The 22,335-nt window shown below is 42.9% G+C and overlaps 1 protein-coding gene across 2 annotated transcripts in view; it reads right to left on the bottom strand.

The window, feature by feature from the left end:
• Nucleotides 1-20,162, bottom strand: part of WDFY3 (WD repeat and FYVE domain containing 3) — a 178,554-nt gene extending 158,392 nt beyond the window's left edge. The window contains exon 1 of one of the 2 annotated variants that reach the window (XM_074588804.1): nucleotides 19,765-20,162. The gene's annotated coding sequence lies outside the window, so the exon portion shown is untranslated. The remainder of the gene's footprint in view (nucleotides 1-19,764) is intronic. The other variant, XM_074588805.1, reaches the window with a different exon arrangement.
• Nucleotides 20,163-22,335: the final 2,173 nt, after the last annotated feature.

Raw genomic sequence — 22,335 nt, 5'->3', positions numbered from 1 at the left:
TGTGAATAGGGTAAGATGTACAGCATTTTTATAATATATCAATTGCCTTTATTACACTGCAGTGAGATCACTTGGCTGTAAAAGCATGAGATTTACAACTACCTCATCTTATACACAGCAGCACTGTATTTTATTTTGTGATCCCTGGGAGGGGTGAAGGGTGGAAAGACAATTAAAATTTCACTCAGGCCCACCTTTTGAAGGAAGAAAAAAACGCCAGCTGTTTACATGCTTCCAATATCATGAGAAAATGAACTAGTAGCTTTTGACCTTAGATTCAAGGGAGGCCATTTGCAATACCATTTCATTTAGATCCAAGCAAATGCCTTTTCTTATATATCCATAAAGCATCAAGCAGTTCTACTTCTCGTGAAAAAATTAATTTCTCTATATATTTCATACTTTGTGTGATTTACCAGGGTGGTTTGATTTTGCAGCATACTGAATTGAAGAACAAACCCAAACAAGCCACTGCCTCACTGGCACTGGAGAGAGAAGGAAACAGCAACACAGGAAAGAAAATAACTTGTTCACAAAAGAAGCTGGGGGGGGGGGGGTTGCCAAGAAAAGAAAAAAAAAAAAAAAGCAGCAACCAGAACATAAGCAGCTGGTGCTCAGGGACTAGGAAGGACTTTGGCTCCACAATAACAGGATCAGTTGCATAATCGCTGCTGCCTGAGAAGTTATACAATGTCCATCCTTCTCCTCATTAGGAAAACAAATAAGCAACAAAAAAGTCCTTTTAGCGCACAGCAGCTAATAAATGAATTACCACATGTTAAATACTACTAAAGAGAAGGCCCTCTGTAGTTTCAGACATTACTTTTTAGCTTAGTGGAACATAAAACATTAAATTCTATGTTAACCCTTACTAAAACCATCTTATTTCCCTAAAAGCAACATGTCCTAACACCAGTGCCAAGACACAAGAATCTACCACCTGGCTTTTCCAGCCCTGCTCTCAGAAGACATGTTCATATTGGAGAAAGCTGTCTCTTAAGGCTAAATTGCATGAAACGCGACCTTTCCTGTTGCTGCAGAACTTTGTGAATTCTGTGGCTACCTTGACACTTGAACTGGAACCAAACTACTGAAAAATCCGAAACACTAACACAATTCTAATTCTATAACTGGATATTTTGCAGATACTTACAGGAGAACTGGCAAAATATTCAGAAGAGAAATGGAGACAAATCAACCTACGAGGAACAACACATCACTGAAGAACGAGCAGGAAGAGTTTTTCCTGAGTGGTTACGTATTGTGCAGATCTGTACGCTGTGGCATTGCACAAAGAATGAAAGTGCGGTTTGACTCAAGGATGAAAGACCGCGAAGATACTGCATGCTGATTAAGAGGCAGCTGAATTTTAGCTTGCCAGGACTGAATCCATAAAGATAATTCTAGCCTAATTATAGCCCTCTTGTTAAGGACTTGGACCAAAAGAACAAAAGTTCTATCTCCTCATCTAAAATTTGCATTTCTCTATGATTATCTCTTTTCTGCTCTAAGTCTTGTCCATTTGGTTCTTCTTACCTCTGGGTAACCTTACCTCTTACCTCTCCCTGCCGTGATTTGGGCTCACAGCCCAATGCTGCTGCATTGCAGAGTCAGCAAAGACATGATGCAGCAATATTCCTGAATTCCTTCAGATGTGGAAGTACATGTCATTGCTGACAAACCCTGAAAGCCATACAGATGAAACTCAGAGGTCCCATGGCACTTCAGAAAAAAGCAAAAAAAACCATGACAACAACGCTGAGATGGACGTCCTAGCCATTTTATGCTCTGTTGTTATTTTCTATCTAGTGTCCAGAATATTGCAAAATTCACTGATTGTGCAAAGACAGAACAAACATTCACTCTTCTGCTCACCTCTACAACTCCAAGCGTTACACCCTGTGCTGAGCACAAACCACTTCCAGCACCAATTGCAGGAATCAACAGCTCCCCTTAAAGAGAAGGGGAAATATGAGGATCCATATTGCAGTGGAAGCACAGATCAATCAAAGAAGAGACACCTAACGTATATTCCCCATAAGCCACCACTCCAGCCTGTCAGATGCTGGGTAAGCAGATGGATGAGAACGGAACCATCTCTAGTCAAGGCCAGGCTGGATGGGGCTTTGTGCAGCCTGGTCTAGTGGGAGGTGTCCCTGCCCATGGCAATGGGGTTGGAGCTAGATGATCTTTAAGGTCCCTTCCAAATTCCAACCCAAACCATTCTAGGATTCTATGAGAGAGAGAAGCTCCAACCCGAAAGCATGCACAAATGAACATGCTGGCCACGACACAGATTGATTCTGTATATCCAAGATATTCAGGGACCAGCAATAACAGAAAGACCCCTTCTCCGCTTAACTCACCAGTCCTGGACTTGCCTCAGGAAGGTGATACAGATGCTATTCTGCCACACCAGACTCTTGCCATCACTACACCTGAAGCAGACTGTCTTGACCAGTTACAATTTCTGAAGCCATGGCCAGGTCAGGGCAGCATTTCACTATCAACCACCATAACAGGAGAGTAGCACATTTCAAACTCCACTTTTTTGTTTTTGTTTTGTTTTTGTTGTTTTTTTTCCCTCCATATTAGGTATTGCTGCAGATGGCAATAATCCAATCCTTAAAGCCCCTTATTGTGAATATGGTACAATGCAGCATAGCTTTATCTATAACGTCTCAGCTCTGAATTAAATATGCCACTTAGCTTTCCTAATGCTTCTGCAACAACTCAGAATTTTGATTAATGACCTGCTCTGCACCAAGTGCCCCTTACACCAATTTAATCAGCAGTCCCCTCACTCCCCTCCTGGCTCTCCGGCAAATGCTGTGAACAATTTCAGGACATGTGAACATTCAGGACTCAGGGGACCCATTTTACCTGTTCAAAGAGTAAAGCAACTCCAGCCCACTCTTAAAACACTACTGTACACTAATCTGAGTTCAACCGGAACAGCTACTGTGTTTGATGAGTGTGATTCTCCTACCCTGTGGAGAATACAAGAAGATCTGACAACACCACCCCCACCCTAGCCCCCATTCTTTTTTGCTTTGGTGCTAAGAAAGGAGGAGAAAAAACACAAGCATAGAGTGCTCTAGGACTCCAACATGCAAAATCTGGCACTGTTAATAAATTTACTTATGAGATAGCTATCTAAATGCTGAGAACTAAGCAAGCCAGAAAGCTCACATGCTAAGCTCACAATGCTACTAACTGTGCTACCCACTTTCTAATGCACAGGAAAATGGTTTACATAAAAAGATGTGTCTTATTAGTAAACTCACACATCTAAAAGATAATCAACTTAAACGACTCACTTTTTAGTTGTCTAGGATCGCTCTACAGTTGATAATTTCCAATTAAACAGCTCTTTGGAAGTATGTCTTCAAACCAGCATCTAAGGTAATGGGAATCAAGCACCTGTAAAAGACAATTATTTCCTCCCAGGGCTATAAGGGCACCTACACAACTGTCTTGATTTTGGACAGCTGGGTCCAACACACTTAGGAGAAGTGAACTCCACCCTCCGCGTGTCTCAGTTGATGAGCAGTTTCTTTTAATTTAATCACTCACTATCGGGTATCAAATACTTCAAGTCTGTGATGACCTTTTTTTTTTTCCCCCCAACGAAGAATGGAGAGACAACTAACTTAGACTCACGGCAAAACCCCTCCTAAGCCACTAGGCTTTTTACATCCAGGAAATTTGTCTTTAGCTTTTGCAAATATAATTGAGACTCATTCTGGGTCCCAACAAAATTTCCCAATTAAATTAAAAATATTTATTTCTTCAAAGGGGGGAAAGAGAAAGGAAGAAACTAGAAGGAAAGAGAAAAGGAAAAAAAAAAAAGGAGCAATGATAGGCAAAGTAATTAGTAGTGACATGTTAAAATTACAAAATTGAGCGGGCGAGTTCTGGATGCAGGAGAAAAAAAAGCAGACGCTTCCAGCAGACATGAAGGAGGTGCAGAGTGGAAGACAGACCACAGTTTTGTGGACACACAAGTCCTGAAAACCAATTTACTTAAACCACTAGAAGCTCAAACACACTTGTTCAAATCTCATTATTCCTGCTTTATAACCCTAAAGCTTAAGTTTGGGGAAGAGGTCAAAAAAAAATTAAAGCAGCAATAACATAAAACAGTGAAAATAATGGTCATTTGATTTTCCCTTTAAACCATTAAAAGGCTTTTGCCTGCTTTGTCAGTAGCCTACTCTAGGAAATCCCAAAGCTTACTATGTTTTGACCTAAAAAGAACACAAACACGAACATTAACATACCATTTCCTAAACTTGTCAAGTCTCAACAACTACTCCCCTGCCCAGCAAAAGAAACAAACATAAAACTTTCATCCTTACATCATCCCAGTCAAGATGATTTAAGAAACTAATGCAAAGAAACAAAATTAGAATTTATGTATCTTGTACAAAACTCAAGTTCTTCAACTCACTGATCACCAATCCTATGGACAAAAGGGAGTCAATCCAGATTCTACAAATCAGAAACAAATATGCTGATTGCAAATTACCTGTGCATGTATACACTGAAAGAAAGAGCAAAAGATTTAAGTCCAAAAAAAGCAGTAATATTCAGAATGTCAATGCTATCCTGAATTTAGATGTACTGAAATTATCAGCAGCAATTAAGGGGAAAAAAAAAAATCTATTTAGTCTTCAGTGTATTCTCCCTTTGATTTTTACTGATAATTAAAAAGATCTCCATATTTAAAAAAAAAAAAAAGGCAGGGATGGGGGAGAGTTTTGAGAAGGGTCTGAGTGTATCAGCTCATGCTGCTATCTCTGGTTTCTCCCTTGCTTTGAACCATTTCCAGGAGGACACTGGAGGAATTATCTGTAGCAATCTTTTTCCAAGCAATATTTTGGCATAAATCCAAAGCATTTGTTTTAAAACTGAAGCCCGGCAGACTGTATCAGCAATGTACCTGTAGAAGGTCCACAACACAGTTTCGAAAGAAGACTTTTCTTTCAAAGGCAGATCAGGAAGGACATACAATTGAGATTATGACACACACAAAAAAGATACCCCCAAAACCAGCAGAATGGATAAATGAATGCTCTGGCAAACCAGCGCGCGCGCACACACACACACACAGTCGCCTTTGCTTGCTCTCATAAGCAGAGCTTTTTGCAAGAGCAGAATATCAAAACAAGCCAAAAAAGGAAAGCAAAATAATGCATTTGTTTCATTTAAAGCACTCCCAGGAGCAACAGTAGCACACGTGCCAGACTTACAGGAACAGACACTGCAAGAGAAACACTGTGAAACAGAGATGGGTCACTAACTTGCATTCTCTTACTTGTGGCAAGCTGACACATTCCTTCCCTCTGCCTGCCCAGACTTGTCAGCGTACCACTTGGAAGCAGCTGAAAAACTTATAACGATGTTGATAATGTAGAGCACACATTCAGATAGCACCTCCTCCTCTATCAACCAGTGGTGACACCCAAAGGAAAAACAATTACCATCCAGCAGGAGGTGCCCAAAAGGGACTGGCAGTAAGGGGGCAGGGCATCACTAACCAGTGAGATGAAAGAAGGAAGGAAATGAAGAGTAGGAATAACAACTCAGGGTGCATTAAGAACAAACAGCTTCAGAGATGGAAAAAAAATATTCCCTCCCGAAATCCCCAAACTTTTTTCTTCAATTAAAGAGCAAGGGCAAAAACTACGTCTACGTCCAAGTGGGACTAACTACTGCTATTTCCTAAACTGAAAGAGGATGGGGGGGGGGGGCAGAGTATTGCATGATGAGCGCAACACAATTTTCTTACGCTTGCAAATCCACCAGGAGAGTTTCTCTAGAAAGCTCAGAAGAAAAATAGCTTTCCAAGAACTACTGTGGTACCAATGGCACTGCTTTGTCTCCACGTCCATCTCCCTGCCCTGTTGACAAGACAACCAGCAGAGTGGAAACCAAAAAGAAACAAACTGGTTTAGTCCTGGGAGGACCTCATATTCTGAAACCATCTGACATGCTTAAACTACTGGTGGGGGGACAACACACACAACACCACACACACCACCACCACCAAACACACCACCACAAAAAACCCCATCCAAACAAAAAAAAAAAAAAATCACCACAAAACAAACAAAAAATCCCCAAAACCAATCCCCTTCAAGCCCCCACCTATTGTGTAGAGTAATAAAATTTCTACATTTTTGAGACTGGATTGTAAGTGACTACGATCATTTTGTTTAGACAAGCTATTTTAGTTCAGATTTTCCAGACGTCTTTCCCAAAGACATTTATATTTGCTATCTCACCCACATTATTAAATAGATCATTTTGAGATAAACATGGTCTCCTCACATGAATATACTCATTCACTACCAAAGCTGGCACATGCTGCTCAGCATCATTAAACTGATACCTTCGGCTCAGCAACTTTGCTTTAATCACATTAAAGATACACCAGCTAATACAACCAATATATTAACAGAAGCCAATAATTCATGCATCTGAATGAACACACAGGGGCTAACTGCTGACTGACACCATTATATGGATCTCTTTGTAGACAAGGCACCTTCTAACATTATCCGTTTTAATACAGTCAAATGCACAGTTACATACTAGGAACCAGAGTAGGAAGAAGGGACTCGAGTACATAAAGCACAGATTGCAAAAGGATAACCAAAAAGCCCACGGCAACATGAGTTACACGACCCTTGGATGCAGTGGGAGGCACCCCCGGGTTACGGGAGACGGGTGAGGAAGGAAGGGAGGGTTTCAACGCAGGCAAGAAATACTACTCTATATACCAGAATGCAGACAGACTACCCTGAGACATCTAAAGGTGATTCTTCTTAAAGGATCTTAAGCTCTAGAGGACAACTAGAATACAAATAATGACTACCAATCACTTAAATGTATTTTATTTACCACTGAAAGCTAAATTTATTACTGAAGGTCAAGAGAAAGATAAAAAGAGACTGGGTCATCTTCTCTGTATGCAGATCGTATTTACCTAGCACAGGGATCTCTGACCTAGCGGATAATGGTATTACAACTACCAGATTCTTCAAAAGACAGTTGTTTTTAATGAAGAGAGGACACCACAAAAGATGTCAGGCACTGTAATTACGCTCCTCCAGTACACATACTTTTCAGATCTTGCTCTGAAACATCCAAGTTCTCAGTCCCTTTCTCTTTGCCTCCTTTTCCTTGCCTTTTTATTGAAAAAATATTTAATTTAGACTAGGTTAGCTATTCGTCAAGATGAATCAACAAGACCTTGCACAACAAATAGCAGAAAATAAGAACAACCTACTAAGGGGTATAAATTTTGAGAGAGTATTGTATTTTTAGTACAAGCCTCCAGCTCACAATGAAGTTTTGCCATCTTCTTCTTCCCAGCCCTGTTCAAAATACTCTGTTAGGTCTTAGGAATCCCATCTCAGGAACACTCATTACAAATGATATAAAGAAGAGTGAGAAGCTTACTTACTAACATCAAAATACTTAAGCATAGCAATGAAAAAGAAAGGGAGGGTTAGAACACCACTTTCTTTCTGTAAGATAGAAACAAGGAACGACATTAACACAATACGCATAAATACATATGGATGTGTCCTGCCATTTATTGTCAGTTCATAAATAAGAGGGGAAGACACTGAAAATGGGAAACAGAAAGCTGCAATGATAAATTAGAAGAAACTCATGTAATGAAACTCACTACAACTCCTACAAAGTCTGCTATAATTAAGGAAAAGCATTATTCCTCTACTGGACACAATGAACACTGCTGTATTTCCAACGAACAGTGTTTTAAAAACACAACCATAAACCCCAATGGGCTGAGGAGACCAGTCACTTAAGCAGCAGCTTCCCCTACGAACAAATTATTTCACCTATCAGCCACAAAAAACTGTCCTCCCTCCAGCCTGTGAATCTTCTGGGGCTGCCCAGCATCAGACTCACTGCTGCCAGACAGGCCATGAACAGCAGCAATGCCTGTGCTCCACATACCACCCTATATTATTGCACTAATGTGCAAAGCCTAGAAACGTGTATTTCCAAGGACTAAAGCGAACAAGTGCCACTCTTCTGTCTCAATACAGTTCAGCCTAAGTGCTATTCTAACAATACCTTATGAGAGAGCTGGAGGGCAACAGAAAACTTGTTTTTTACCCCAATGCTCAGTGTCACAGCGAATTGGTAGAAACAAAATCCTCATGACTAGTTTGCCGGACTACTTTTTTATTCTTTTCCTACAAAAATACTTAACTGTTGTTACTGAAGAAACTGGGGGAGAAGGGAAGGGGATCTATTTTGCTAGTTTTACTTTTTGTTGGTAGATTTTACTTGTTAACTGGCAAACTGGCCATGGCCATATAAGTAGTCATTAACAAGAAGGTGAAAAGAAAAAGGTCAAGTATTCTTGGCAAAACAATTCTACAAAATTCTTCAAGATATCTGCAGACAAATACCTCTTGCCCAGTCTAAAGAAATGGTAGCAATACTTGTATTAATGAGAAAATAACAGACAAATAATAAAAGTCTTTATCCGGTCTCCATTTTCCTTTCATGCAGGCAAAGCTATCTTCCCAAAACATTTATACTGAAAACTACTCATGGAGAATATTCATATGTTAACAAGAAAATGCAACGCTGTGCATACACCACAATTTTTTTTTCCTTTAAATATCAAGACCGTCCATTAATCCCAAGCAATGCAGTTGTTCTAAACTAAAAGGGTTATTCAGAAGCCTTTTTTTCCAAACGTTATTTAATGCTTTAACAAGAAAGTATGACTTACGACCAATGTTTTTTCTGTGTTCCAAGTTAATACTAAACTTTCAGTCAAGTCAGGGTGTTCCTAAGAGAGAGTTCCTGCCCCCCTCCCCCTAATTAACTACAGGCTTGTTTCCTTGAACATACACCCTGAGCAAAGTAAAAGGGTCAAAGTACACTTACTGTTTATAATTAATTTGTTTAAATTTACAAAAAGCACCCTGCTTTCTCCTCGGCAGAGGTAAGAGCCTTCCACATGCTGTGCTAACTTTCCAATGAGGTTTACATTAGCCGCTGACCTCATGGCCACTGACACTAGTCACTGCTGCCCATCACTCCAAGAACAAAGCAACAGACCAGTTATAAGCCCAATGGTGAAAAACAGTTACAATAAATTATCCAGTACTTCCATACCGCATCAGATAACAAATGACCTTATTATCTTCAGTATCACACACAAAAAAAAAAAAGAAAAGAAAAAAATTCACCTTCTGCCTAACTGCCATAGTGCTTCATGGTGCACCTGAAAGATTCACATGTCTTCATTTGCTGCTTAAAGCACATCAAAAGCTCACCCCAAACCCACCACCTCTTATCTCTTCCTGTACAAAGTCAGGCCTCCAAACCCCACACTGCCAACTAAAACACCCTACCAAATGTCCTGCTTCAAGGAAGCAGGACTAGATGTCCCTTCCAAACAAAATTTCTCTGTGCTCAAATCGTCCTGGGTGAACTTAAATTTTAAGACAAGGCTTTCTTCCCAGCTCATAATAAAAATCAGTATTCAAAGACTATTTAGCAGCAGCGGGTCTGTTGAATCCAAGTCTTGCCCCATCGTTAACATCAGAATAAACCCTTCAACAGGGTCCTGATACATTAACATCAGAATAAACCCTTCAACATGGTCCTGATACCGAAAGATACCGGAGAGCCTTTCACAGACCATCAGAGAAATGAATTTTAGAATACATGACAAAATAGGACTGCTAAAAACATCTGGGTTTGTTCGGCATTTTGGACATGGCCCAAGACATAAAGTAATTTTTAAATGCATTTTTGGAAGTGGCAAGAAGTTCACCATACCTCTTTAAGCAAGCTTTTAAGGATAACTTTGCAGAGATAGGCTGTGAAAGTAAAGAAATACAACATACATACGTCCCTCCCTCGCTCTCCACACAGACAAAACCCACCAGAACAGCTTCAAAACGTAGCTGTGCAACTTAGTGCAACTATTCACAGAAATAGTTATAAAGACAACACATTTCAAGAAAGCTGCTAGAAGCAACCTCCATCCTTTCATAAACGACAGAGAGCAAAAAAGACTATTGGCTTCTGGGCACAGAACATTTGGCCCTCCATCATACAGATTCACAGGATGGTTAACTTCTCTAGTAACTTCATGTGGAGCTACCAGGAAATTAACCAAAAATCAAGACATATATTTCAATTGACTGTGACCATGCAGTGTTTGAGATGTGGGAATTACTCCACTTTCCGACTCAAAGGCAGCCTTAAGAGGAGTGCTACAGAGGGCAGACAACAAGCAGGTCTTCTACAGATCTCCACTCCACCACCAGAACTCGCAGCTTAATGCAACAAGACAGACCTAAACTGAACTACAAACAACATGAACACCTACTAACAATGGTATCCCTTTTTTTATATATATAAATTATTTAGATAAGCTTATTCTTGTGTGTTGTGCTATTACGTTTTCATTTGAAATATTTGTCCTTACTCAGGCTGCAAGTTCAGCCTCATTTCTCAAAGGATGATGGAAAAGAGGATGTGCAGGAAAGAGGAAAACAGTTTTCATCTTTCAAATTTATTCTGCCTGTGCCAGAGGAAGCTAACCCCCTACTTTGGTATATTCTCTACTCAATCTGAGCTACTTCAGAGAAGCACCAACTATACTGATCTCCTTTGAAAAAGAAAGATCACAATTTAAAGACACTTATAACTAGTTGAAAAACATATTCCCAAATACATTATTTGCAATATACTCACTTCCTCTGCTTCCATTTATTTAAAAAAAAATACCAAAAAACCCACAAACAAACAAAAAAACAAACATTCAGATCATCGTGTGTATTTGAAGCAGATATATATACACACATATGCGCTTTACTGAAATAAAGATAGGTTATAGCTTTAGGCGGCTTAACTGATCAATAGGCTATTCCAATTCGCACCAAGAAATTGTACCAGTAACTAGGGAAAAAGAAAAAAAAAACCAACCAAAAAAATGCCAGCTACCAATTTAGCATATCCAGACTCCTGTCCTCACAAATACAGGGAGATCACCAGTGAAATTGCAAGGGATTTCAAACAGAGAGCAAGGAAGCCATTTTTTAACCCCTGATCCAACACTGCTAGAAACACAGTTATGTTCCTGGTAGGAAACTGAAAGCAAAGTATTTCTATCTCCAAAAGTGATTACGGTCAAAGTAAGAAGTGTTGCTACTGTGCCTTTACACTCTCTAATAATGAAAAGCTTGAAGAAATACTCCCTGGTTACTTCATGACCCACTCAAAACCTAAATTAAATATTCTTTACTAGCTTATCCTTACCGCTCAGAACTGTGAAAAAGAAACTTTTGCAAACCTAATTAACAAGCAAATTAGCATCCTCTTAGATCATATCCACAGAGACTTTGTTTCTACATTTCTATTGTGGCTCACTGCTCAACTGCTACTGACTCAAATAGTAGCATTTAACTTCTGATGCAATACCAAAACTGTTTCTCTGCCTATTCCACGTGACTGCTTACAAAAAATGTTTACTTCTGCCTGTTCAGAGATACAGACTTTCTTCTACAAGTGTAAAGAAACTTCCAAATTAATTAATTAGTTAGTGAAATTAATTAATTTCACTCTTTTTCAGTCACTTTATCAGACAGGAAACCAGTGATGACAAGAGTGTTGCCAGCTCAGCATCCTTCTCAATCTCATCATATTTGTGGCATCCCAAGTCTGAGCATTTCGCCATGTGAAGATTCCAAAAATGTTGTAGCCCTCACTGTTGTGGGAAAAATTTGACAACTGCATGCTCAAGGCTCAAAAAACAAAAGAGAAATCCATTTATTTTGTGCTTTTCATGCTTTAAAAGCCATAACTTGAGTTAATCTCACAACTGAGGGCCTGCACCGTGACATTTCAACTCTTAGGTTAGCAGCCCTGAGAACATCAAAGAGCTCAACTTTTACATTAAGAAACACTCTTGTTATCTGCTTTGTCTGTCATTCTACCAGGTGATACATTCTGTACTCTGCACTCACGCAAATACAAAGCAAGGCCTTGATCTCGTCCCTGGCTCTCATGTGAAGACCCAAGGCCGTCCATAAAACCCCACTGGAAGTAATAAGCCTCGGCAAGAATACAACTGCAGAGACAAGTCCTAAGACCATCAATGGCACTTTGAATGCTATGGATGTGGTGAATCTTAGCACAAAACCAGTAGATAGTGGTCCTATTATCATCAGCCTGCAGTGAAAGCACTCTTCTCTCCTGTTGCAATGTCAGAGCACTAAAGCCCACTCTCTCCCATTCAGCAGGGATTCAAAAGCTTCCAGCATTAAAACAAACACACAAGGGGAAAACCCACAGTCCTCTTAAGTTTCTTCCACTGCCAAAACAGTAAGGTCCTGGTTCTACAACAAGACAACTTTGACAGATACATGAGCTTACAGCATTCAACCTGAAGGAGCTGGTAATTCCCAACTCTTGGGTCCCATTAGTCCTTTGGCTGTTTTCAGACAACTGCTTTGTTTCTTCCCCCCGCCCCACAAAAATTAAGGATCACTTCCAAGCTTGCTGCAGTTATTCCATACAACATTTGCTCCCTGCTCTCCATAGTTTGGCTGCGGGAACCGCTTAAACTAGTATTGCCACCGAAGCCTCCATATCATCCAGCCCAAGCCGAAAAAAAAGAAAAAAACAACTTCCCCTAGTACAGTCCACCTACTATGAACAACTCAAATGCCAATACTCCACGCCAGTCTAATAAACCTCAGACAAAAGCTGAGGCTGATTATGCCAAGCGCACTTCTATCTGATTAACCTTCTTAATGATCTTTACCCTCCCTAAGGCAGTCTGAACAGTCTTTGTCCCTTTTGGAATTGGCCATCATCTAAGCACTTGAAAACTCTTTTAAAAGTTTTGTTACCGAGCCAAGTTGATATTTTGTCATATTTTTAATGAAAAAGCACATGCATTCTCTGTGTGCATTTTTATTTATTTTCTTAACAGCAAACCTTCTGGACACCCTAAGCATCTTCCTAGCCCTGCAATTTCTCTTTCTATTCCCCTAATCACAAATTATACAAAAAAGGACATACTGACAGTGCCAAGTAAACAAACGAATTTTAGGAAGCCCCTGGTGTACAAATCCTCTCTTTTTATTACAGCTCATCTGTGAGTTAAGATTTTGCTTCTCAGCAAGAGCTAGGAGCAGCAAGCAACACTACTTATCACCTTGGCATTCAAATACAGTCCACTTTCTGAAGCAACCTCCCGTTAGCTACTAGTTTACACAAATCAAACCACCGTGCTTTGAATTATACTGAGATATTTACCATTTTTACCATCTGAAAATAATAAATCATCTGGTAATCTAAGAATACAGTTCACTCGCACCCACGCTCCACCTAGCAGAATGCTACTGAGAAAAGTTAACAGCAAGGTGATCCAGGTAGAGCTACCCTCCAATACCCAATGCATGGTAATACCTCTGACAAAACCAGCAGTGAAAAGGGAAGCCAGATGCACATTTGTCTTGAGAGCTCCTGATCCACATTTTCACTGAAGTCACACCATTCCAAAAACAAAGGACCCTAAAAAACATCTAAGGAACATGAGGGAATATCTTCCCTTTCTAGCCACATGTGTCTCTCTCTCTCATCACTACTAAATTGTCGGCTCTGAAGGTTTTGCTTTTTCCCTTTGCTTATTTGACACTGCTGCTTTAAGTTAAGCATTGATTTTGGTAACTCCCCCCCCCAGGAATCTTAACTTAGACATGTAACTGATTAATAACTACCCAACCTGAAAAAGTACAACTCTTACATACTTTCATTGTAATATGCAATTTCTCTAGAGCAAGAGAGAAAGGGAAGAAAAAGTCCACCTGGAAAATCCACTTCTTCCATGTGTATTCAAATGTATTATTGTCTGTACGCTAAGTTTGCCAACCTGCTCAAAGCCTTTTCCTTGTGGTTTCGTAACAAAATGCATGACATGGAAATAACAATATTTGTGAAGGTACAAGAACTGAACATTCTTTTAATGCATATCTGACTGCTATAATTCAGACTTATCCATCTTACCTTTCTCCTACATTTCTTAATGTTTGCCCAAAAATATGAAGCTATATGCCTTCATATCATTCAACATCCCTTATCATTCATTTATTCCACACAATTCACACTCTCCCAGCATAACATTGTTCTATCACTTTTGAAATTTTAGAAGATACTTTTTTACACGTGTTACAGTAAGTTCTGCAAATCTGTTCCTATTCTGCAATATGAGAAGCATTAGAAGTCACATGCTTAAGACAGGCAAAAATCCATCACAGGACACAACAAAACCAGCAAAGCAATCAAAACTGTTTTCCCTCAAAAGGGGAAGATCCCAAAAGATGACATGTAGCTCTCACTGGAATAATCCAATTCCAAAGAAACATCAAACATTTTTTCCCCAAATCTCAACACAGACAGTTCTACTTCCACACTGACAGCTTTGCTCAACAGATAGGGAGAGAAAAAAAGAAAAACAAAAAACACACCATAAAAAACCCCAAAAGGATTCCCTGCTTGTATTCAGAATTCCAAAAATGTCAGCACAATTTTCAAAAATTATGTCAAATGCACATTTCCACACAGAACAGAAATCAACTGCCCTAGAGTTGTTCATGGGGAAAAAAAAAAAAAAAAAACACAAAACAAAATAAGTATGTCATCTTCACTCACAAAAGACTTAAAGGAAAGAAAAAAAACCCAACCAAACTACCTCCTGCACATTTAGAGCAAAACAATGAGAAAAGGAACAAGACCTATTCTTCCTTCTTTGGAGCTCCAGGACAAAACTGCACTTCGCACCTGTTTTGAAAGCCTCAATACCAGCTAAGAAGTCCTAGCAGGGATAAGCCAATTCCCCCAACAGTGACACCCACACCTGAGACCAAAGCCATGGTCTCTTCACCAGGCTGCTGCTAGTCCTCACCAGTCATCAAGGCCCTTTTTGTAGCAGCTGACAGAGAGAGAGAGAGAGAGAGAAAAAGATGCTCAATGTGCGAAACCCTGTTTCAGTTGAGTAACTAGCAGCCTTTGGTACATTCTGACCTAGGCAAGGGGCGTGGGGAATAATCAACAACCCCCCCAAGCCCTTCAGCTACCCTAAAGACCAAGTAGAAAAGCCAAATTCCTGCAACCCTTACAGTTACATATTTAAACACTTTATTGGCATGTATACTACAGTGAAATTTAGATAAAGATTATCCCCCCCTTCATCATTAACACAAAAATTCCTTTTCATTACAGGTGAGTATCAAATCAACATAGAGGGTTTAAACAAGCCACCTTGAGTCAGAAAATGCTGCACAATACTAACCCAGCAGTTTTATACAGTATTTCCCACTTCTCCTTCACCTGATAAAGTATTAGTTAGCATAGAGATATGCAACAACTGTGACACAGACCACTTTTTGCTTAAATAATCATCCCCATCAACCAAAGGATGACCCAAACACAAAGACTCTGTAGGTACTGTATTATCTTTCACTGGTAAAAAAAAGGAAGGTGCTGTGCCCACTTACCTGTAATGCCACAGAAGAACAGGGGATGCAAGCAACAAACAAAAGCTTGCAATATTGCATCGCAAAACACAAGTTGCTTGCCAAAGAGGTGCTCTCAAAGGCCAGATCACCGATAGTGCATATTCAGTCTTGCAAAGTCTGCAGCGCTATCACCTGAGCCAAGATGCTGCTCCCAGGTCTGCACCAGTGACTTCAGTTGAAATGTTACAAGCCACTAGCAGAATTTCGTACATAACATCAGAAGCTTTGACAATGAGAGCACAAACAGGAATACAGGATAAGGCAACATTTTCTATGCCGTCTGGGGGACAGCTGGTTAAAACAAATGTGCATAGGTGCCTCATAATTATGTCCTGTCTACTCCTACCCAGCACAAGGTGTGAGCAGCCCAGCAGCAGGATGTAACATCTCCAATAGAAGGTAACAGGAGCTATACAAGAGTGAAATTGTTTATTACAAGATGAAAACTGTAAACCGAATCACAAAGTTGAAGAACCGAGCTGTTCAGGAGATGTGCCAATCTTACGTCAGTGCAACTCAGTCCCTTCATCACTGAAGGCTGCGTGAAGGCTTACAATTACAACTCAAGTTGTAGGTCCCTCAGGACACATATGTAACAAAACAAGTATTTTTAAAAACAATCAGCATTTGCCAACTCAAAGAAACCAATAGCATAAGTATTTGTCACAACTTGGGCATTTTAAACACTGTACTATTGCAATCAGCAACAACAGCAACACAGAATCAAGGAGGAAACCATTGAAGTTAAAAGCTTAAGTACTAAAGCCATGAAGAAATCATTTGTTTTCCCCTTACACAAATACCCAAAAATTGTACTATGGATCAACAAAAGATTCCATTTCCCATTTCAAAATGCAAATTTCTTTCCAGTAACGTATCATAAGAATAGACTTCCACAATCCTAATTATCAGAAAGGCAAGCTCTAGGGGGTAAATTATGACTAAGATTTATGGTTTCTCACAGCATACCATATCCGTCCTCTCCAAAATCTGTTTACTTTGGACAAATGATACAAGACTTCCTTATAGCAGGAAATCCTGCAAGTCAAAGGCCACTGCTGAAACAGTATTTCCACTATTTTGCAACAGGAACTTAAAATCACTTACAAACATGAACGAAACTGCTGATCAACATCACCAGATTTGTCCTTTAGCAATTTAACCATCAGAGAGGGAACTACTGGCTTTTCTTCACATTCTTCAGCTTAGCAAATCTTTGGAAACCCAAGTAAATCCCCATGACCCAACAGTAGAAAACAGTTAACACTGACATCTGGGAAGTGAAACATCATGTTCCAACACCAGAGTTTCCAAACAATCTCGTGACAGTGCTGAGCATCTCACAGGGTAAGCAGAACATCTGCCCACACTCACCATAAACTCTACACACGAAGCATCCCAGAAGTTTTAAGTATATTAAAAAAATCCAACTGAACACTTGCAGAAAAGTATGAAATAGTTAAAGTAAGACTGCCAGATGTGAAACACGTTGCTGAATTCCTCTAACAGCAACGCACATCAGTACACCCTGAAGACCTGCTCGCCTTGTATACTTCTGGCAGTTTAGCTCCAGTAAACCAGAGCTAAACACCAAGACTTTCATACCTACCCAGATGGCTGTTAGCATACCTTCTCAGCCAATTCATGTAGCAAGATGCAACAAGATAATACAGCCTTCTGAACTGAATTTGCTATTTCCAGGTTGCAAATATTAAGAATTGTAATAATTTTGTTACTTAGCATCTTTCTGTTACTGTTTTGAAAAAAAGAAAGGAGAGTTTCTTTCTCATAGTACTGACACCACACAATACTATCAAGTAACTGATCTTGATGCACTAAACTGAAAATAAAGCAGCAATCAACTGGACATACTAATCCTTACTTAAACCTTGATATGGAAATGTTATAATACATTTTTAAATAGGTGCCAAAGATATTAAAAATCACAGCAGCATTGTGCTTAACTTGCTTCAATTTGAATCAAACAGATAATCACTTAGCTAAGAGGTGCAGTATAATTGTAACCATACAACCCAAAACATACTACATTTCTATTCCAAGTCTAGCAGCCTAAAAGCACCTGGCTAATTGGAAAAGCAAACAACCACCTCCAGTTCCTAGCAAATACATACCAAACTGAAGAGGAATACCGTTCACTGATCTCTAGTCTACGACCACTGATATTTGAGGCATTCTTCTGCCCAAAACACGTTGCTATCAACAGTGTTGAGTATTCCAGAGCTGGCTCCAATTAAGCTCAACAGACCCACATCACACAGTATGGAGATACCCACTTGTAGTCCAAATATGCAGTCAAAGTTAGATTGTCACCACTTCTTGACCAGGATCATGGAGCACAATGCCATATTAACACAGATGAACATTTCTAGCACCCAAGCTAAGAACGCCCTGCAATGCATTCTGCTTCATAAACATGCCTGCCTATACCTTAAAAGTACTAAGGATTTGGTTACTGCAAGTGACCAATTCACATAGCAGTAATTAAGTTTCATATTTGCAAATGCCTGGAGTCTAGCAGCATTGCATAGGATGAGCAAAATACTGCAGAAACGCCAGTTCACACAAACTGTACACTTTGTTCACATAGCCTACTTCAAGATAGCACTAACTTGTCACCAAAAATGTGCCAAGACTGTAATCAAGCTGGCTCTCTGCAGAACCAGCCTGGATCCATGGAAGTCTGTGAGCTGAGGAACATCATATAGCTGTACAGCCATAACTCGGCACGGAGGCATGCATAGCCACCAGGTAGCAACAGAGCTCTGCCGCAGCTTATGACTTCATTGATAATTTCTGTTTGCTACAACATGCAAAATTTACTTTTCCTAAAAGGAAACCTACTGTTTGTTTTCCATAGTAAAATTTCATGGTCCAACACATGCAAATGCATAGACTTTGTCACAAAACTACAATGCCAAGTAACCAAAATTCAATCATTAAAATAAGGCCAGGACTCTCAGGTCTACACTGACATCTTGGGAGTTAACTCCAGTTAGACAAGAAATTTTGCTTAGATTATACGTGAAACTACAGGTCAAAATACATATATTTGGTCCTCCACACTATTTCTTCCGTAAGTCTCTCTCTCTCTGCAGTCATACGTAAGCACAGCCAGAAATTACGGTCCTAATCTTTCAAGGTGAACATCACTCAGGGTCTCAACACCCAGCACTACTGACTGGCCTCTGTACAAACCTCTTCATCTATGCAGATCACCTCTCAGAACTGCAGGGCAAAAACCACGTTGAAAACAGGCAGCAGGTACCTCAACACCTCCGAAAACCCCCATACACCTTGCTCCGGTCCCCCCAGGAGCCCTAACCCCCGCGTCCCCGGGGACGCACCGCCACACCACGGGGTACTTTAACTTGAACGCCTCCGCCGCACCACGGGGTCGATAGCTCGAGGGCTGCCACCAAAATAAATAACTAACTAAAAAAAAAAAAAAATATTAAGGGAAAACAGCGACCTGTCTTCGAGCCTGTGAGTCGGACCCCCCCGGGGTCCCGGCTCCCCGCCGACCCTCCCGCGCACCCAGGGACTGGGACCGGCGGGCCCCCTCCCGCACCCCCGCCGGGGCTCCCGCGGGAAAACCGCCCTCCCCGGCCACAACAAAGGCCGCCCGAGCGGCCCAGCGCCGCCGCAGCGCCCGCGGGGCTCCGCCGCCCCCTCCCGGGCTCCCCCGGGCACCCTCCCTACGCCAGGCCGGGGCCCCGGCACAGACCCTGCCTGCCCCCCTCAGCTCGGCGGGGCCGAGCCGGCCGCCCCGCAGGCAGCCCTGGCGCGGGGGCCGCGGCTAGAGAGCAGCCACTGAAATAAAACATTAAAAAAAAGGAGGGGGGGGAGGTTGCCCGCCCTGTGACAATGATCTGCTACCCGAGGCACCTGCGCCGCCGCCCCCTCCCGCCCGGCGGAGAGAGGCGGCCGCCCGCACGGCATCCCCAGGGAGCGGGGCGGCCGCCGCGGCCTGCGGCCGGGCCGGGCCGGGCCGAGCGACACCGGCACCTCATCAGGGACGGGGGCCGCAGCCCGCCGCGCCGGGCCCGCGGGGTGGCGACGGGTCTCCCCGCGGCGCGGCCGAGCCCGGCGGCGGTGCAACAAAGCGCCGGGGCCCGAGGAGCGGCGGGCACAGCCGCCAGGCACTCACCGGGAGGCGCCGGGGGTCTCCCTCGGTGCCGCTGTGCCCGGCCCGGCCCGGCGGGCCGGGGAGGGGGCAGCGGGCGGTCTCTCCTCTCGTCTCCTCTCCTCTGTCCGCTCCTTTCCACGGCACGGCACAGCTCGGCGAGGGGGGTGGGGGGGCGGTTAGGCGAGGGGGTGGCCGCGGCCGGGCGGTGCGGGCCGGGCCGGGAGGGCGGCTCCCCCGCTGCGGCCCGGGCGGGCTCCGGCGGGAGGCGCCGCCGCCGCTGCAGCGTCCGGGCGCTGGGGTCGTTCCGGCCCCATCAAGGCCGGGCCGGGCCGAGGGGGCCGCGCGAGGCGGGACGGAGGGAGCGGGGCCGCTCCCCACGGCGGCTGGTGGCCATCTTAGTCCTCCTCCTCCTCCGCGGCGCCGAGTGCCCCCTCCCCGCCCGGCTGCCAGCGCTGCCTCCTCCCTCTGCTCCTCCTCCTCCTCCCGGCTGGCTGCGGTCGCCGCCGCTCCCGCGGCCCGGCGAGGCCGCCTGAGGAGAACCGGTCCGTAATGGCGGTCCGCGGGAGCAGCCCCTCAGGCAGCAGCCGGTCGCCACCTCCTCCCCGCAGCGGGAAGGGCGCGCGCCGGGGGGGGCTCCCATCCTCGCTCGGAGCGGGACGGCTCGACAAGAGACACAGGCCCCCTTCTTAGTTCTGGGGCTGTTTACAGTTATTTTAATTTTTAGAGCAGCGGGTTTCCCGGGCAGGCATGTGGCGTGTTTGTTTTCTCACCGTTTTCTGACAGAAATCCCGCTCGTCCAGCACCAAAAGCCGGTGTTCTGTCCCCGCCACCGCAGGCCCCAGCAGCCAACACACTACCCTGCCTGCCAGGAGGAGAAGGCATCTGAGCCTGGAGCCTGCCCGTGGGATGAGGGGGAGGAAATGCCGGTCAATGCAGGAGTAAAGAAGCCGCCGTTGGGTTGGGGTTGAGGCACCTTCCCTTAGCTTTTCATCAAGTGTACATCTAGGGAAAGTCCACCGGATATCACTCGTATTGACCACAAAGAGGACTGTACCTCTGTGCTGGCCAGCCAGTCTCATCCCTACAGTCCAAATGTTTAAACACAGAAATAGTTACTCTTTCCCTAATTAAGCCAGAAGTTCAGTTAAATTCCCGACAGCCAAAGGACTTCTTTTTTTGTCAGCAGGACAAAGCGTCAGTTTAGTCATGCATTGGGCCCACGCTGCAACCCTGGGGCAAGCTTCAGCCACTGGGATACTGCTGGGGTGTGTCCACCCTTCTCCCTTTTTCTAGTCACTTAGAAACTGACGTTCTTCAGGAAATCAGCTGCTAACAGCCATTCGTGCCCTAGCAGTTTTGTTTGAGGTATTTTTTCTTCGCTTACAAAATCTTTCCTGAAATCTTCACTGAAAAGACTAAATAGCAGTTTGGAGAGTCTGGCTGGAGGGGTAACAGCTGCAATAAACAATGCGCAAACTATCCAAGACCTCCGTGTTTCACGGGCAAATTCTCACAAGCGCCAGCAACCAGGACCGTTGCCTCTTACCTCTACTAGGGGGCCTTGCTAAATGATGCTGTGTACTCTGTTGTACTTGAGGATGAATGGGGCAAAAGCCATTTACCTGGTCTTCGTTCTCTGACCATTAGCATCAAACATGCAACTCCACTTAATGTTTTTACTGGCTGATGTACCGCTGTTCAGCAGGCAGTGGAAGTCATCCCATTCCCATTCAGGTGGAGGAGGCCTCTGCTTAAGACTCATGGGTATCTGGAGTGAGGCTCACTCTTAATTTAGCTGCTAAGGAGCACTCATTGAAGACAAAAAGTGTAACTCCAAACAAACAAACCCTATTTGTCCCAACAGAAAAGCAAAATAAGCAAGGACAAATTTATAACCTCCTTGTGTACACAATACAACACTGCCTCTACTAGTTAAAGGCATCTAGAGGCATCCCTAAATTTACTGTATTAATAGGAGCAGGATTTAGCCCATCTCAGGAGACCAGCCTGGGCTATAGTTTGGGTTGGAATGGGGCCATCTGGCCCTTTGCAATACCCGTATTTTTTTCTGCACAGGATAATCAGTGAAGAATAGGCACCGAGAGACAAATGATGCACAGTACGTCCGCCATACTCCTATCACAGCAACTGTAAGATGATCAGTGGCAGAAGCTCTTAGGCAGTTGGCATTCTTGTGTCCCTGGAAAAAACCTTAATTTTTATGTCCTATGTATCTTGTTTTGTCCCTCCTAACTAAATGCCTACTTTTACCAACTTTTTGGGACACCGAACATTTTAACAACGTCTTCCCCAACCACTTTTTCTTTACCCAGCCTCTCTTCGCAGCCTCCTCTTCCCACATCATACGCTAACATACAAAATCGTCCCTGTCTGCTATAGAAAAAAAAAATAGGGTTGTCTACGGCCAAGGCCATACAAGAGATGTTACAACAACAGGAAGGGAAAATGAGGAGGGTCAAAACATAAAACTACAGATTTGCTTTCTGGGGTTGCCTTTTGAGGGCAGTCACCATGTTTTGTATACATCATGGAGTAATGTATACATGGAAAGAAAAGTGTTTGTGTTGAGTT

This window comes from Larus michahellis, chromosome 5 (genome assembly GCF_964199755.1).
Source record: "Larus michahellis chromosome 5, bLarMic1.1, whole genome shotgun sequence".
In the NCBI taxonomy this organism is placed as follows: domain Eukaryota; kingdom Metazoa; phylum Chordata; class Aves; order Charadriiformes; family Laridae; genus Larus; species Larus michahellis.
This window is presented reverse-complemented; position numbering and strand designations above follow the sequence as displayed.